Raw genomic sequence first — 18,718 nt, forward strand, 5'->3', positions numbered from 1 at the left:
GGCATGACAAGATAAGCCTTGCTCCATGTTCCTTGGTGCCACTGACAGGATAGAATTTTGGGCTGTATAGACCATTGGCCTTGACTAGAATAAAACTTCATATATTTTATATTCACTTTTATTTTCCTAGTGTATCTCTGAGAAGAGGGTTTCAAATACGTATGTGTTTGTGGAACAACATATGCAATGTCAACAGGCTAATAAAATGAATAAAGACAATGCAATTGATATTTTATAGGACTCTTCAAATTAAAGAATGTCTCCCATTTTAAAATTGTCCTTCCTACTTTTGGAGGACAAAATGTCCATTCTTTAATAAAACTAGAAAAATTGGTGATTATTTTTAATTTTTGTCCTTACTTAGCAACAATGACAGCAAACATATATTAGTTTCTCTAAGATTTAATTTTTTTAGTCTGTAAAATCCCAAAGTCTGATCATCAGCGCTCTTGAGAATATTTTCTGAACTGTGAGTGTAATTGAAGCAAATGAAGGAGGAGGATAAAATAATTATTTAGCAACTGGAATATTAGGTCCTGAATAATAAAAGGAATTAACGTAAGGCAAACCTCATTCTCACAGGCACATGCACATCAAGGTTCAGGTTAGGGGGTGTTTAGGAATCCATAATGACAATAGCTCATTGTGGAACACTACAGGGTAACTCTCACATAGCTGCCATGGCAGAGACCACAGCTTACAATGCCATAGTCTATGTTGCCAAGGCAACAACACAGCCAGCAACAGAGGCTGACATTTTGAAACACACATATGATTTCATTATTTACAAGTTATAGAGAGGATAGCAGAGCCACTGTGGTGGCTTAGAAACATCTGTTCTAATACTGCCTACTTACATTTAAAAAATGGTGCATTATTGCATGTACCCACACTCATAAAGAGGCATATGCAGACTCGTTCATTCATTCATTCAACAAGCATTTACCTACTGAGCACCTGCTATGTGCCTAACACTGGAAATGGACGTAGTCTTGCTATTTTTGCTATATGCCTGATATATGATAGAATGAAACTATCATGGAGATCAATGTACAAGGTCTTAATCTAAGGGGGAAAGTTAATGCTCAAACAAGGAAAAAGTTGTGATTCTTTCTCCCCCATCTGTCATCATGAACTTTTGGATAATGAGAATCTATGCTACTATTTGTTTTCATTCTTCCTTCAGATAGAAATTCTAGTGACGCATTTACCCCTTAAGATATTTCGTGAAAGGGGAACTCCTAATTAAATAATTTTGAAAAATGCAGGGCTTCCCTGGTGGTGCAGTGGTTAAGAATCTGTCTGCCAATGCAGGGGACACGGGTTCAAGCCCTGGTCCAGGAAGATCCCACATGCTGTGGAGCAACTAAGCCTGTGCGCCGCAACTACTGAGCCTGAGCTCTAGAGCCCACGAGCCACAACTACTGAAGCCTGTGTGCCTAGAGCCCGTGCTCTGCAACAAGAGAAGCCACCGCAATGAGAAGCTCGCGCACCGCAATGAAGAGTAGCCCCCACTCACAGCAACTAGAGAAAGCCCATGCGCAGCAACAAAGACCCAACGCAGCCAGAAATGAATAAATAAATTTATTAAAAAAAAAAGAAAAATGCAACAAAGCATATATGTTCCTACACATTCACAGGAACACTTCTTGGTAGGGTGTATCCATAGAACTCTATTATGCAGTATTAGTCTTCCAAGGAATGCACTTTGGGAAAACTATCTTAGTGTCTATTATAAATTAAGATGATGGTGATGACACTGGCAATAAATGCATTAGTCATGGGCAATTGAAAGATGGTAAGCAGCATACACACCATGGCATCAACAGAAGACTGCATTCATAATTTATGAATCCCAAAGAATTATGCAACCTTTTATTACATCTTCCTGTCAGAAACAAGCAGCAGGATTCCTGTGATATGAAAATGTTTCTCACAACATGCCTCATTTATATGTCCTTTATGTACCTACCTGATGAGCTTGAATTTAGTCATCTGAAAGCCAACCCTACTGGCTGTACTTAGGAGTATTTGAATAGGTGAATGCAACATTCTAATTTAAGGAGGTTATTTATTAAAGCATAGGTGCAAATCTAAATATGAGGTAGGATGGTGACCATACAGATGTGCAAGAGGACAAGGGTGGCATGGCTTGCCTGCTGATGGACCCCACTTAAGTTTGGTTGGCTGTTAGCAAGTGACGTCTACTCTGTGCCACTTCTGGCTTTAGATTTAGTGAGCAGCACCAGGGTGCTTGCATGACACTCAGGCTCATGCCCTGTGAGTTATGCTTTTGAAATAAAATCTCTCTCCCTCGAACACAGTTGAGGACATTGGAATTCTTCTGTCTGCTTCTGTCATCAGTTTTATTCTGCTGGCACTGCCCTGTTGCTACCTGGTAGTACAATTTAATTTGTGAAGGGAAGAGAAATCATAGTCCTTATTGCCTACAGAGGGTGAGAAGATTAAAAGAGCCACACAGAGCCCCTGCGTGGAGAGGCTGCAAAGGTGTTATTAGATGGAGACAGTGCATAATTCTGATGCTCCTTGCAGCATCAGTGAGCAGACTGTATTCGTGGGCAGGTGCTTCTGAATAGCAGCATTGCCATGACTATGCGTGGAGGGCGTGGTCTGCGGGAGGGTTTGGCTCGAAGCCTTCCTCTGAGACAGCTTGGTGCAGGCACAGATGTCCCAAGTAGTAGTGTGACAGAGCAGCCCTCATGCTGAGAAACACTGTATTGTCTGACTCTTTTCAACACCCTCTGCACATGTTCTTGTATTTTTATATCCATTTAGCTCTCACACTTCACTGATCTTTTAAATTTGTAAATTAACAAAAGAGATGACTGTTTCAAGTGAACCTAAACTGAATTACTTACTTAAAAAAGAGACGACTGCTATCTAAAGGGTGCATATGTGGGAAGAAGACCACCAGTTTTTTTAATGCACATGAATATTCTTTGCTATGATATTAGAAAGTCACTGAAATCTAGTATTTAGAAGAAAGCAAAAAGCAAACGTTTGGGGGCCTTCTGTTTTGAAGTGAGGCATTTCCAAACAGTTTCAGTCATTCTCGTTTCATTCATTCCTTCTTTGCTACCTGAATCAGACCCTTTGACATAGGCTAGGATTACACCTAAAAAGGGGCAAGACTAGATTACAGTACATGGCATCTGATATAACTGGGTTTGAAACCAAGCCTTTCAGTGTGATAGTAATATGCAAGTTCCTAACACCTCTAAACACCAGTTTCCTCAACGATGTAATGGGGATAACAGTGGAACCTTCTAAAATGAGAATATTCTAAACATAAGAATGTTGTGAAGAACAAGCTATATAAGTAAATGCTTTATATAGTGTTTGGCATAGTACCTGCTTATTAAATAATATCTATTATGATTATTTTTCTCTAAAAATGAATAATCTGTCAAGAACTTAAAAAGATGAAGTACTGGCCTTATTCCCATGTACATGTATGTGTACTTGTGTGCTTGTATCTGTATATTTTGTTTTTCAGTTGAAGGTGTGTAAGGGAAATCATTATGATATTTGTTTGAGCTAGAATTTCTACCCCTCTGTTCCATTAGAGATGATTTAGAGTAAATGTGAACTTGGTTTTCAATAGTGTTTGGAAGTCACTAAAATGGTGTGGAAAGCAGTGAGGAAGAACTCTGGATTTATAATTTTACTTTTGCCACCAAGTTACTTTGAAGTGAGAATATTCTAAATAATGGAGACTTTTTAGAGAGTAACAAGAAAGTGCAAGTAACCCAGAAGCTTGGTGTGTAGAGTCATTCATATTTATTTATTCATGCATTCATTCACTAAATAAATATTAATAACACATCTACCATTTTGCCTATGAGAGTTATTAGGTGTAAAAAATAGATGAGTAAGAGGTAAAAATCCTTCCTCTTAAGGAACTTGCAGCCTTAGAGGACAAACAAGTAAAGAAATAACATCAAAGTAATATGAAAGGAATTATAATAAGCACAAATTAGGCTATTTGATTTGCAGAGCAAGTTAACATCTCTCCCCTGTTCAAAGGAACTGGAGGTCTTAATTCATAAATATATAGCAACATTTTTGAAATTCTTGGATAATTTTATCTCAACTGACTTTTACTTTTGCTTTATATATATTCTCTCTCTTGAGCATGCCCAACCTGGGATATATCTTTAAGTTTATCTTAACTTTTCATATTTTTTCTTTTAGAACAATTTGCAGTTCACTTTATTAAATGCCATCACACACACAGGAGAGAATACATAGAATTTAAAAGTAAATAATCAAAATCCATTTTAAAGAAGTTATCATCAAGTGTTTATTTCCTATATGGTATTAAGTAAAAGTAAGTTTTATATTTTAATGGTTTAATGTAAAAAATGGATTTGAGGCCCTCAGCCCCAAATGTAGTCATATTGATCAAACAGTTTTCTTTCTCTTTTCTCCCTTATGTCTCTCTCATTTCCTTCATTTTTCTTCCATCCTTTCTCCTCCCTTTACATTCCTCCATCTCTCTTTTAATTCTTTTTTATGTCAATTTTTCCCCCAAACTTGCTTGACTAACCAAGTTTATAAAAATAGCCAAGTATTTCTATTCTCTGAAACAGCGAATAGTCTTACATAAAAATTAGGTCTAAACTTGGAAGTTTCACTCATTTATTAATTAGCTTTAAAACTAAAAAAAAAAAAAGAAAGAAAGAAAACCTATAAACATTTTCAGACAGGAGCTGTTTCCATAAATTCTGTGGAGGAAAAGAGCCCCACTTGAGTAGAAAGGACATTGGTGCCTGGCTCTACCTCTAAGATGATATTTTCTTGGTGAAGTTTCTTTACATCATGGATTCCTACAATTATTATTGGTAAAACGAGGGGATACAGTCACTATCTCACAATTTTTAGTAGCAGAATTCTTTTTTTCCAAGTCAAAACTTACAAGTTATACCATTACATAAAACAGTACAAAAATATAATTGGGTTAGCCAGAGTGAAGGTGAGCAGCTAAGTGGGCAGACCCCTGGTGGATCTGAGGGGCCCAGGGCACCAAAGAATGTCATTTGAAAACTTTTGAGCTGGGAAATCTCTAAGGGCCTTTCTAGTGCTAACAGCATATGACCATAGGTACTAAATAATTCACACTAAATTACACTTTTTAAAATAAATGAATGTCTTCCATTTTCAAGGAAGAAATAACAAAGGTTCTCTTTGTGCTTGCAACACTTACTTCCTTTTTTATCAACAAAACTCAGTAACCTAGAATTAATCTTCCTGAAAGTTACTCATGACCCGGAAGAAATTTAGGCAAAAAATAGACTACTATTATTAGATTCACAGATGAGGACTATTGAAAACAATATCAATATTTTCACATACCATGAAATATAATAATCTAACTTCATAATTCTTTAAGTACTTGATTACGGTATGATTTCCCTTCATACAACCGCTATTGACCTACAGTGCAGTTGACTGTACTATTTACTTACATTTTCTACCTATATATGATAATTAATATCTATACATCAGAAAGGATATATAGCATTAGAAACTTAATAAGTCAATACTTGGTCTTAGCATTATTATTTAAGGGAAGCTTCACACGTTTATTTTATTAACATCATATACTACTATCGATTACTCACTTTGTAAATGTTTTATTCATCTATTCACATTAAAGATAGAGAGAATTCCACTTAAAGTTTATAATAGGATATATGTTTCCCTCTTTACATCTCTCCCATACAATCAGAGCTGCTTCTCTTTTGCAGTGGCAGCTCATTATATTTCAGGAAGTATGCCTGGGTGGTGGATAACCTGGGAGATTTCCATTTCACGGAGGAGATCCTCCCACAGTATCATCAGATGAAAAATGATAAGTTATGTAGGAAGGATTTCATCCTGTTGTTACTTTTGTTACAACTGTAGATGGAGTTTTTCCTTTACCAGTCATATTTCCAAGAATTCTAAGTGTCAATGCCACACTAACCTGTACTCAAGATGTGGGAAAGGTTGAGAGTGGGGGAAGTTGGGCTGGGGGTTGTGGAAATGCTCTCCAGAATGGGAAGTATGCTGTGTCATGCCAGCCTTCTTTTTATTAATGAAATGATAGGTATTATAAGGCTTGGTCGGCACTTACATCTATTGTTATTGGTCTTGTCTTTCAGGCAAAGGGATTCATTATGGTAAAGAATCTTCCTTTACCTTTCTGTACCCCATATATCAACACTTTTTATACTGTGATAAAATTTACCTCTTCATGGGTCTTAGATATCTTAGTCACATTGGAAATATCACTCTATTTTCACACATTATTTGTTTTCAGTATTGAACATAGTGAACAAATTCTACCTTGTGTCCCAAGAGCAGCCTGAAGAAGTTGTGAAATCTGTGGTCCATTTACTATGAGTGAGAAGAGCTAAATATTTATTATTCTCAGTCCAAAATCACTTTTGACATGCATGTTTTCTCATCCAGATGGTTAACACATACACATAATAATCAATAGCATTCAACTCATCTGTAGTTTCTAATTCTTTTCAGTGTCTAGAGTGTTGTGTTAGGAAGTTCAGAGGCTGCCTCCAAGACCAAGGGGAAAGAATGCCATAATCAATAGGAATACCTGCCAAAAGTACAGGAGGAAGTGGTGACATATTCAATAAATTGGTCATATTTGCATGATTAGGAAATGTTGTTCAACGTGTTAATTGAGTTATTTGAGAGTGCTTAGGCGTCTTACCTTGCTCAAAGTTCATTAGGATGCAGTTTTGCCCAAAATTTGCCATTATTTTGATTCTACTATACAGTTTAGGTAAGTGCTGATCTCTGAATTACTTTTCAGGTAACAGTTATTTCTTTCATGCTCCAATAAGTTGGCATTTGAGCAGATTTTTGTGCATTTTTAACAACCCCAAACTGCTATTTTAAGACATTTCTAGCATTTTAGATATTATATCTTTGGCATTGATGAAAAACTAATATATGAAGCAGCCTCATGGAATTCCTCTGTAATTTTCATTATAACTGTTATTAAGAACCCCGTTCATTACATTTGCAATGTCTCATCTATTAAAAAAAATGTTTTATAGTGAAGTGGATGGACCTAGAGACTGTCATACAGAGTGAAGTAAGTCAGAAAGAGAAAAACAAATACCGTATGCTAACACATATATATGGAATCCAAAAAAAAAAAAAAGAAAAGAAAAGAAAAAAAATGGTCAGAAGAACATAGGGGCAAGACGGGAAAAAAGATGCAGACCTAGTAGAGAATGGACTTGAGGACATGAGGAGGGGGAAGGGTAAGCTGTGACAAAGTGAGAGAGAGGCATGGACATATATACACTACCAAATGTAAGGTAGATAGCTAGTGGGAAGCAGCCGCATAGCACAGGGAGATCAGCTCGGTGCTTTGTGACCACCTAGAGGGGTGGGATAGGGAGGGTGGGAGGGAAGGAGATGCAAGAGGGAAGAGATATGGGGACATATGTATACCTGACTCACTTTGTTATAAAGCAGAAACTAACACACCATTGTAAAGCAATTATACTCCAATAAAGATGTTAAAAAAAATGTTGATACAATTTCTCCTGGAGTCCAGTATGTGGAACACATTTACATCTACTGTCCAATTGGTTTGCTCCCAACCACTAAACACTAAGAACTACATTTCCATTTTTGCCCTGGCTGCTAGGAAACCTCGATATAAATATTTCATTCAATTGCTGCAATTTTATCCAAACTTAGAAACTTGACGTAAATGTCTTCTCATTTACAATGCAGTTTTGCCTTTTTGATCGTACTAATGCTTTTTGGTTTACTACCCCATTCCATTATCATAAACTGTCCCAAATTCTATTTTGGATAAATTTTAAGGTGAGGTAAATAATCTATACCTTTATCATCTTGTTCACACTCTTTTTCCAACTTTTCAGTTTTTCCATTTATGCTTTTGTGTGAGCCTGAGGTGCTCTTGAAAGCAGAAACTGAGACAAGGGCTTTCATGCAGATGGTTGAGGGAAGCGAGATGAGAGAAAAGGAAGGACTAGAGAGAGTGAAACAGAAAAGGAGGGGGAGCCAATCCCCTGGTAATATGCCGCATTGATTTCTGTGATGGACAAGTGAAGCTCTATCCAGCCAAGACCTTCTGATGTGTCATAGAGGATACACCTCAGAATGTCTTCTTTTGCGAGAGAAAGGATCAGATTCCCTCTACCATCAGTCAAAACGTGCCTCGAAGAAAGTTAAGTGCTCACATCCATCCCATGATGCTGCATGCAAGAATCCCCAAGCCACAAATGACAGATATATCGTGCTATCAGGTTACACCTGTGAAAACTCATTGCTGCAGCAGTGCTCAGAAAAAAAAGTGAGCCAAATGAGTATGAAGCAGGGGACAAGAGATGTCCTATATACTTTTCAACTTGGGGCGACACCCCTAGGGCATCACCTGAGTTTTCCTTCTCACTAAGACCTGACCCCACTGTCTGCTGCAATCAGTACTGGGACAGCATATACCATACCTCTTCCTTAGTGGAGAGAGAACAGTGTCAAACCATTTTATTTATCGGGCAGCTCTTTTTTTTTTTTTTGGAAGAAATTGATTTAATGAAAGATAATAGGGATATAATCAAGGAGTTCTAAAGGATTTTCCAGAGGTGGAAAGTTGGAATTACCCTCAGTAGTTTTACTGAGATTTCTGGGGTGGTGAAAATGATTCTTTTTCTCACCTGACACCTGTCAGATACACCTGGGGTCTGTGTGACTAGGAGTTAGTTTGTAACAGACTTTGAATTATAGGAGCTGCCAATTAAGTAGAAAGGAGAATGCAAAATCTTGGTTATTGTTTACTCTATTTTCCTTTGTTTGTCTTCTTCTCCTTCCCAACCCTCAATCTCCAGTAATTGGCCCCCTTTCTCCAACTGAAGAGCTCCTACCAAATACCAAAAAAATAGCACAAAGGTATATTTTATTCTCTTTCAGTTCTCACAGAACAATTTGATATTTCCACTGGTAAATAGGTTTTAGATCTGTTGTCAGCCATGGGATCAGCTTACTGGATCCTTCATAGAATGTGGAAACATATGACAACAGTTTCTACTACTGGTGGAGAAAACTCTGATAGGTGTTCAAAGATGGAAAGCTGGAGGTCATTGCCTAGGCAGTAGCATTTAGTGTTTAGAGGCAAAGGCTCCAGGTTGCTGATCTGGCTCCAACACATACTGGCTGTGTGGCCTTTGAAAAATTTATTTATCCTCTCTGGGCCTCAGTTCCCTCAATCAGTAAAAGATATAAAATGATATAAGTCATATAGGGCTGTCCTGAGGATCAAATGAGGTTATTTATGAAAATTGCTTAATATAGTCCCATGCACAGAGAAAGTGATTAACAGTGCTAGCCAGCAGTGTACACTAAGAGAAAGAAAATGGAGAAGATAGAGCCAGAGACCCAAGGGATCCAGAAGTGAAGAAAATTAAGACGTGGTGGATTCTGTGGCAAACACAAATCAACGAACAGGAGAAATCACATAACCTTGCAGCCCAAACAACTCACTGTCCCCCCTTTCATGAGACATGGTTTCCCCTCTTAATGGCTATACCAATTCTCTTAGTTCCAGTAGCTAGAACATCCCAGCAGCCTCAAATGAATTTCTCTCATTAATTTGGTTCTTCCTCTTACCTACTTTAGTTCTTCCAGCTGCCATCTTAATACAGACGGACTAAAATGTCGCTGCAGTGAGGGCAGTGCAAAACAGATACTCCATACACTTGTCAAAGCAAATCAAATTTCCGATTGCTCCAACAGCAGAGAAATGGCTTACCAGAGTTTAGAAACCAAGAAGAGGGGAAAATATTATGTTGATCTCAATAATTAAAAGCTATTAGGTAAATACTCATTGACCAGAGATTTTCACTTCATCCACTATAGAACTGATTTTTTGTTCAATAACCTTAGTCTCTTGAGTCCATAAAAATGCATCACCTTTAGTTTGGAAACTATTTACAAGATTGTTTTAAAAAGTATATAAAACTATTTAGACTGTATATAAAACTAAACTCAAAGTAGATGAGGTCATCTCCTGTGCAACTATCAGTGTTTGAGAATAGTTGCTAAATGAATGGAAAGTCATCCTTTTGCAGAGGATGGGGTTTTAAACCAGCGCTAATCTCTATCTTAATATTACATTTAAAATTAGATATCCTTTTTTTTTTTACTGTTGCATGGCTCACGGGCCCAGTCGCTCCACGGCATGTGGGATCCTCCTGGACCTGGGCACAAACCCGTGTCCCCTGCATTGGCAGGTGGACTCTCAACCACTGTGCCACCAGGGAAGCCTTAAAATTAGATATCTTTTTAATCTAGCTAATTCTCTGTTCTGTGGGTGTACAGCCACATTGTCATAAATGTTAAGGAGCAATGGAAACATATTATAATCCATATCTTCATCATATTCTTTGATATGATAATGATATTATTTTCTATTGTCGATTTAAGAGGACTTCCTATTGACTAAACGCCAAGGATACAGACAAAAGAAGCAATAATCTTCTCTAAGAATGTAGTAGAATGCTTTATATTCTCTAGATAAAGTGTTACTCTTTTTTTCCCACATAGGATTAAGCTGTAGGGTAAGCTAAAATTGAACTTTACATATCATCAAGTACTGTACTCAGGTAACCATTGAATTGAAAATTTCAGAAGTCAACATTATTTGGGTTATGTTAAGATCAAGTAGACATAAATGATTTTCAGGGGAAAAAAAAGAATACCTGGCTTGACTGTGATGAGACTGTCAGGGTGAGTAAGATGTCAACAGTCTCTTCAAAGTAACTAAATTGCTTGATCAACTGAAGTGTTTCCCACATTGAGGGATGTGTGTCATAGGTAGTCCACAGATTCAGAGCTAAAATGCATTGACTCTGTTAAGAAGAAAATTATGCATTTTCAATTATTTTTTAATTCTTCTGATTATGTTAGTGAGATAGCCTCAGTTTGATGCTGTCTTGTCTTTGCAACATTTACTACTTTCCTTTCTTAATATATGAGGTGCAGGACTTAGGCTTATTGTTTTTTGTAGGCAAGAACATCAATAACAACACAAAAATAATAGCTAAGGATTTTTAGAGCTCTACATACCAGGTACACTTATAAGAACTTCACATATGTAATCCCATTCACATATGTAAACCCACAGAGAAGTTTAATGTATCTATACAGAAAAATGCGTAAGTCATATGTTTGGAGTGATGATTTTTAAAAAACTGAACTCATCCTTTTAACCTGCAACCTAGTCAAGTAACAGACTATAACAAGACCCCTCTGTGACCTCTTCTATTCCTACCTACTCAAGGATAATTGTATCCTGACTTCTAACAGCTCAGATTAATTTTGCCTGTTAAGGTACTATATAAAAAAACACATCTGTATGTACTGCTTGTGCTCAATGTTTTGTTTGTGAGATTCATCCATAACATTGTTTGGAACTATGAATTAGTTATTTTTATGGCTGAATAGTATTCCATTGTGTAAGGATATCACCATTCATTTATCCGTTCCATTATCATTCATTACATCATTGTCCATTTGTACAGTTTCCAATTTGGGGCTACAAAGAACAGTGTTGCTATGAATATTCTAGTATATGTCTTTTGATAAATATGTAAGCATATTTCTATTGTGTATATGCCTATGAGTGGAATTGCTGAGTCATAGGTATGTCTATAATCAACTTCAGTTGAAGAGTTTTCCAAAGTTGTTATATCAATTTACATTTACACCTATAGTGTGTGACTATTCCGGTTACTCCACATCCTTTTCAATACTTGCTACTTTTCAACTTTTTCATTTTAGTCATTCCAAAAGAGCCAAAGGAACATATTACATACTCTAGACTGAGCTTCTAGGAATTTAGTCATCCTAAAGAACTGGATTGACTATTGAGCTATGTCTTTGTAATGACCCATAACAACAAAATGGATACCCTTTCTCTATTTCTCTTTTCTTTTCTCAACTTTTAAAAAACTGTGAAATATAGCATAGCATATATATGGAAAATGTGTAAAGCTTAATAAATAACTACAGAGTGAACATTATCCAGCAGCGTCCAGGTTAAGAAAGAGAACATTGCTGCCACCTCCCAGAAGACCCTGGCTGTCTCTTCTGATCTTAAATTTCTACCTCCAAAGAGTAATTGCCATACTTTGCCACAATTTCCTTATATTTCTTAATAGTTCTACCACATACCTGTAAACATGTTAGTTTACTTTCTTTTTTGGTTTTGAAGAAAATCGTGCTTATCTATTCTTTTATTTCATGCTTCTTTGTGAGGTTCTTACATGTTGCATGTAGTATAGTTCATTTTCATTGCTTTATGGGACCCCTTTGCAAAAATATACCAAAAATTATTTATCCATTCTACTGTTAAAAGACTTTTGGCTTGTTGCCAATTGTTAGCCATCCTAAACAATACTGCTATGAGAACTCATATGTGTCCTTTGTAGATGTGGTTAGGTTTATGGTACATACCTAACATCTTTTCACTTTTAATAGATAATGCCTAAATATTTTCAGAAGTGGCTGCACTAATTTAAACTATTACAGGATGTTTACAATAATAGATATTGTTCTAAATTTTTACCCGCACATGTTATTGGTAGACTTTATTATGTCATAATATTTCATTGTGGTTCTTAATTTGTATTTCGCTGATGATGGAGGAAGTTGAACACCTTTATTGGTTTATTGGTTCTTTGGATTTTCTTCTTTGTGAAAAGCCTGTTCAAGTCTTTTGCCCATTTTTCTATTGGGTAGTCTGTCTTACTGATTTGATTTTCAGAAATACTTTATTATATTCTGGGTACTAGTTTTGTGCCATGCAACTATATTACAAATATATCATCTTCCATTGTGGGTTTTTTTGTTTTTTTTTTTCCTGCGGTACGCGGGCCTCTCACTGTTGTGGCCTCTCCCGTTGCGGAGCACAGGCTCTGGACGCACAGGCTCAGCGGCCATGGCTCACAGGCCTAGCCGCTCCGCGGCATGTGGGATCTTCCCGGACCGGGGCACGAACCCGTGTCCCCTGCATCAGCAGGCAGACTCTCAACCACTGCGCCACCAGGGAAGCCCCATTGTGGGTGTTTTAATTTTCATTTCCTTTGTGGATCATGAAGTTCAACATCTTTTTATGTTTATTAGGCATTTGGACATTCTCCTGTGAGAAGGGTTCAACTCTTTTTGTACAGTTTTTTATGTGTTGTGTAATTTGCAAGAGATTATTGATTTGTACGAGTTTTTTAAAAATATATCATGGGTATAAGTTCTTTGTCAGATATATTATAAATATTTTTTTCTGCCCATGAGTTGCTTTTAGACACTATTATTATTGCCTTGATGAACATAAATTCTTAATAAAATTCCATTATAATTTTTAAAAAAATGGCTTGTGATTGTTTTCTGCCTAAGAAATCTTTGTTTATGCCTAAGTCATGAAGATGGTCTCTTGTAAGCTTTTTCTCTTTCACATTTACATCTTCAATTCATTTGGAATTGACTTTTTTTTGTATAGTGTGAAATAGGGGTCAAGAAACATATTTTTTCCACATAGATATCCAATTGATGCAGCACTGTTGAATAAGAACTGCACTGTACTGCCATCGTCTTTGTATTTCAGGTGACTGAATATATGTGGCACTGAATACATCTGATTCTGGCACTGTATTTCGTCTCATTGATCAGTTTGTCTATCACTGATCCTATCTACCAATATCTTGATTAATATAGCTTTCTAATAGTCAGTGAAATGCTTTCAACTTTGTTCTGCTTCTTCAAAATTGCCTTGGCTATTTTCCATATAAATTGCCTGTACTTCATATAAAACTTAAAATCAGGTTATAAATTTTCTCAAAAGAAAAAAATCTGTAGAGAATCTGATTAGGAAAACATAACATCTTTAAATCAGTTTGAAGAGACTTGACACTTTTATTTCATTTAATTTTCACTAAAGTCCTCTGAGATAGGAATTATTATTATCCACATTTGATCAGTGATATGATATAACTGATGAAAATGTCTCTTGAGAAACTTATTGTACATCATCCAGATAGTTAGCAGTTTACTTTGAATTCCTACCCAGAGTGCCCAGAGAAGAACATAGGTAAAATTTAATGTTTTATTTATATAATATTTAATTTTACAATTACTTTATACTTATGTCCTATGATAAAATTTCCAAATAAATAGTAATAGCAAGTTTATATTTGAAATTAAAAATGAGGTTATTTAATGAAAACCTTAAACATATAGTTCAGGTGCTAGGCAGACAGTAGAAATTGAGAAATTTGTACATGAAAAGTTGACTGTGTTTCATGAAACTCTGACCAATTGACTTTCAATTGCTTGCTTGGTGGTTATGAAATTAATGCTGAGCTGGTCTGAAGCAATAACTAGTCAAAGATATCTAGTTCATGTCATTGACATTGATGGAGGTAGTTTTCTTGATTTTACTCCTGCTAGCTGGATGACACATAACTCTCAAACCATTAGCTACACCAAAATATTTAGGAAATGAGAAGGGAAACTAGGACACAGCCCCACTTCAAACTGTTTAGAATTGGTATCTCATCCATCAAAAAGCTATTTTCAACCATTCCCATTCTGGTAATAATATTAATTTTTGAAAAGTAAGATTAACTTGAGATTTACAATAAAATTAGTGTGCTCTGGGAACAGACATTCAGTTATGAAGGAAATGAGCATATAACCCTGAAGTTTTCCCCAAGGTATAAAATTCTATTATTCTGTGAAATCAAAGAACTGGAAAAAGTTGTTAAATACTGCAAAAAAATTTTGTTATCCTATACTATTTTCTTGGTGAAAATGAAACAGAGGTTATTCCATGGTAGCTGTGACTTTAACATGAACAATTAACAACTGCTTTCTACACTACAGGCACAGTTGTAGGTATTGTGCATATACCACTAAACCAAATACATTTCTGCCTGTATGAAGCTTATAGTCTAAGAAATTAGTCCCCATGGAATATTACAATGAAAATTAAATCTTGAAATCTGTTAAGACATTGAGAAAATTTCTTAACCCTATCAGGCCTCATGTTCTAGTGTTTGTTTTTTTTAATGGGATAATATATAAAACCAACTCATTTGTTTTTGCTAGAATCAAACATAGGTTGTATTGGGAGTTGGCATTAAATTTTACAGTGAAGGTGAGTAGATTAATAGGTTTATAATTTGAGTATAAGAAGTGTTTCTACCTTTTTGAAGATGGGGCAGACTTTATACCTGTCTGGATAGAGCTATGCTCAATGTATTAACTAAGATAAAGAGTAAGGATTTGAGTCTACCACTAAGGATAAATTTCATACTTCTGATATAACAAACTACTAGTGGGTCTTTTAAACTTTTAGCTAACTATTACTATATTGAAAAATAAATAGAATTACTTTTACCTAATATATAAAACATTACCACCTATGAATTGAGGAATAAATTGGGGTAAATATCCTATGTGGTCATCAAAAGGGATTTGTTTTTATTCATAGTACGTGGGTAATTCTATTGCCTAATCTTAATTTTATATTAACCTTTATATTGGAAGCAAATTTTCTTTAGACTTCTAGTGAAGTCATTTATTCAATAATAAGATGTTGATTCTAATTTTATCTGAGATTGTGTCTTAGGTCTGATCCACAAACTTACTAGTATTTTTTTTTCTTTCTGTTCTGTCTTTGAGCCCTTGGTTGCCTATATTGTGCTCTTCTATATGTTGTATATATTGGTATGTATTTAGAGGGAAAACCCTCTCTCAGAAGAATCATGAGCAGAATACTGGGCATTTTTTTAACTTCCTAAGGTCACTCATGTAATTCTAAAGAGCCTCATTTTGTTTTCACTGTTCCAGTTAATATGCTTTATCAGATCAAGTGCAATATTGAAGGTCAGAGTAAAGTTAAGGGGGGAATGATGATTCTCACCTGAATCCAAAATATCTTCTTTAAGGAAGGAGGGAAAAGAGTGTTGACCATTTATTAATTCTAATAAATACTTTGACAACCTGCTCTTAATGAATATAACTAAAGAATTAATAAAAATTATATTTTTACTTTGGTTTTCAGAGTAAGATATGTATAAATAATCAAATTTTTTCATTCTCAACTAGAATCTTTCTTAGCATTTTCACTAAATAACTTTACTGATGTTCCCCCTGAAACACACAAGGTTTTTAAGGACCACTGTTTACAGGTGAGACATTTTGAGTTTCTCTCTGTTTCTACCTCTTGTAGATTGGGAAAGCATCTCGGTTTGCCCTAAAATTAAACTCTTCAGCAATCACAGTTTGAGCTTTTCATTTAGCTATTTAGTACTTATTCTTCCAATGCACTGTTGTCACCCATATTGGAGAGGAGCAGCAGATTGCCTATCTGTTCCTTTTGAATTTCCTGCTAAACTGTAAAACATAGTGTTTTCTTTCTAGCTTCTTGTCACTATTCTCTACAATCAAGAGAAATTGTGAAGCAGAGAAGGAATATCTCAGTCTCTTGTGGAAAAGTCTTGATGTACCTGTCCAGACACATTTGGGAATGTAGGGCTTACCTACATAAAACAATGTGTGTTAATTAAAAATCTCAGGACAATAAAAGCTAGCAGGCAAATTGTTGTCTGAAGGTCACTGATGGTCAATGACCTGTATATACATTCCTAGATATGTGTATATAAACTTGAATTACAGCAATAGTGAAGTAGTATCACTTCATGATACTCGGGGGTAAAGGTATCAATCTGGAAATATTAAAACTGTTTTAGGTAATTTGTTTATTGTTGATAACAAACAAGTTCTTAACTCAGTCATATAGGTGCAGTTATTTATCATTCAAAGTCCAGGTAGGAAGGAGAAGGCTCACACAGATGGTATTTTAAAGAAAATGTAATAAAAGGGCTATCTACAAAGGAGTGGACAGAGATAAGGGAACAATCACAGGGTGTAGAAGCACTCACATACTACCAAAAAGTGAAAGGCATTACCAGTGCTAAGCCTGAAGGAGCAAATAGTGTTACTGGAGCCAAGTGAGAAAAGGAAGGGACATGAAGAGGGGCAAGCAGGATGGGAACAGAAATTCCTTGGCCTCTCTACTCCTGCCCTCCAATCTCCTTCCATTGCCTTAGCCAGAGGTTGGATGGGGCAAGGAGATGGGGATTGGGGTGCAAAGTGAGAAGAAGTAAACTTGCTAAATAAAAAAATCTCGAAAGGAGTATAACCCAAGACTGTTGTAAAATTCTATTTTATTTCATTAGCCTTTTGTTGTTATTGTTCAGGCCAATGTCATGGAGATAAAGATAATATAAATTTCAAGCATCTAGGACATAGTGAGCACTGAATAAATATCTGCTGAGCGAAAAAATGAATGAGTGAACGGGAAATTTGGTTCAATCATCTATTTGAAATGTTTCAAATTTATATTAATAAATGCCTTTGTTCTATTTTCATAATAATTTTAAGATTTAACTATTCTTTATAAAAGCATTCTTCTTTTTATCCCCACTGCCCCATTCTAACCTTGAAGCTTATCAATATATTTCTCTAAGCTCATTGAGATAGATGAGTCTTATATTTTCCACTGTCAAACCAGAATGCATATTTCAAATCAACCAGGTGCCCCTTAATAGAGGCTGGAGGAACCAGTCCCGGTCCTTGCGTTCCAAAGCAAGAGGATGAAATATTATTAACCTAAATTGAGCATTTATGTACTATGTTTTTTTCCCTCGGTTTTACTGCAGTAAGTCATCAAATACTTTAAATTAGAAAACGGTCCCTGTCAAGGTGAGACAGTCATTTTCTGTGCTTGAAATATAGTTGTGTGCCAGGAGGGAGCTGAGGTGCTTTAAATAAGCTTTCTCCCCGACCATGTAAGCCCTGAAATTGTTGACCATTTTAAATGATAACAACAATATCAATAAAAATAATAGCCACCATCTAGAAGGTACCTACTAGGCTTAAACCTCATTTGCATCCTCTAACTCAACTATCCAATTTTATGAAGTTGGAATGATTACAATATTTTATAAAGCAGATAACCTTCCCCAGGGCCATGCAGTCTGAGCAGTAGAGAATATAGTGAGTAAGCAGTAGAGTGTACTTGGAGCCCAGGTTGTCTCATACCAAAACCTTCGCTCTTAACCAATACAGTGACAACCCTCTTTTTTTTTTTTTTTTTACATCTTTATTAGAGTATAATTGCTTTACAATGGTGTGTTAGTTTCTGCTTTATAACAAAGTGAATCAGTTATACACATACATATGTTCCCATATCTCTTCCCTCTTGCGTCTCCCTCCCTCCCACCCTCCCTATCCCACCCCTCCAGGCGGTCACAAAGCACCGAGCTGATCTCCCTGTGCTATGTGGCTGCTTCCCACTAGCTATCTACCTTACATTTGGTAGTGTATATATGTCCATGCCTCTCTCTCGCTTTGTCACAGCTTACCCTTCCCCCTCCCCATATCCTCAAGTCCATTCTCTAGTAGGTATGCGTCTTTATTCCTGTCTTACCCCTAGGTTCTTCATGATATTTTTTTTTCTTAAATTCCATGTATATGTGTTAGCATACAGCATTTGTCTTTCTCTTTCTGACTCACTTCACTCTGTATGACAGACTCTAGGTCTATCCACCTCATTACAAATAGCTCAATTTCGTTTCTTTCTATGGCTGAG

This window comes from Monodon monoceros, unplaced genomic scaffold, assembly GCF_005190385.1.
Source record: "Monodon monoceros isolate NGI ecotype Baffin Bay Population unplaced genomic scaffold, NGI_Narwhal_1 Super_Scaffold_14, whole genome shotgun sequence".
NCBI lineage: Eukaryota > Metazoa > Chordata > Mammalia > Artiodactyla > Monodontidae > Monodon > Monodon monoceros.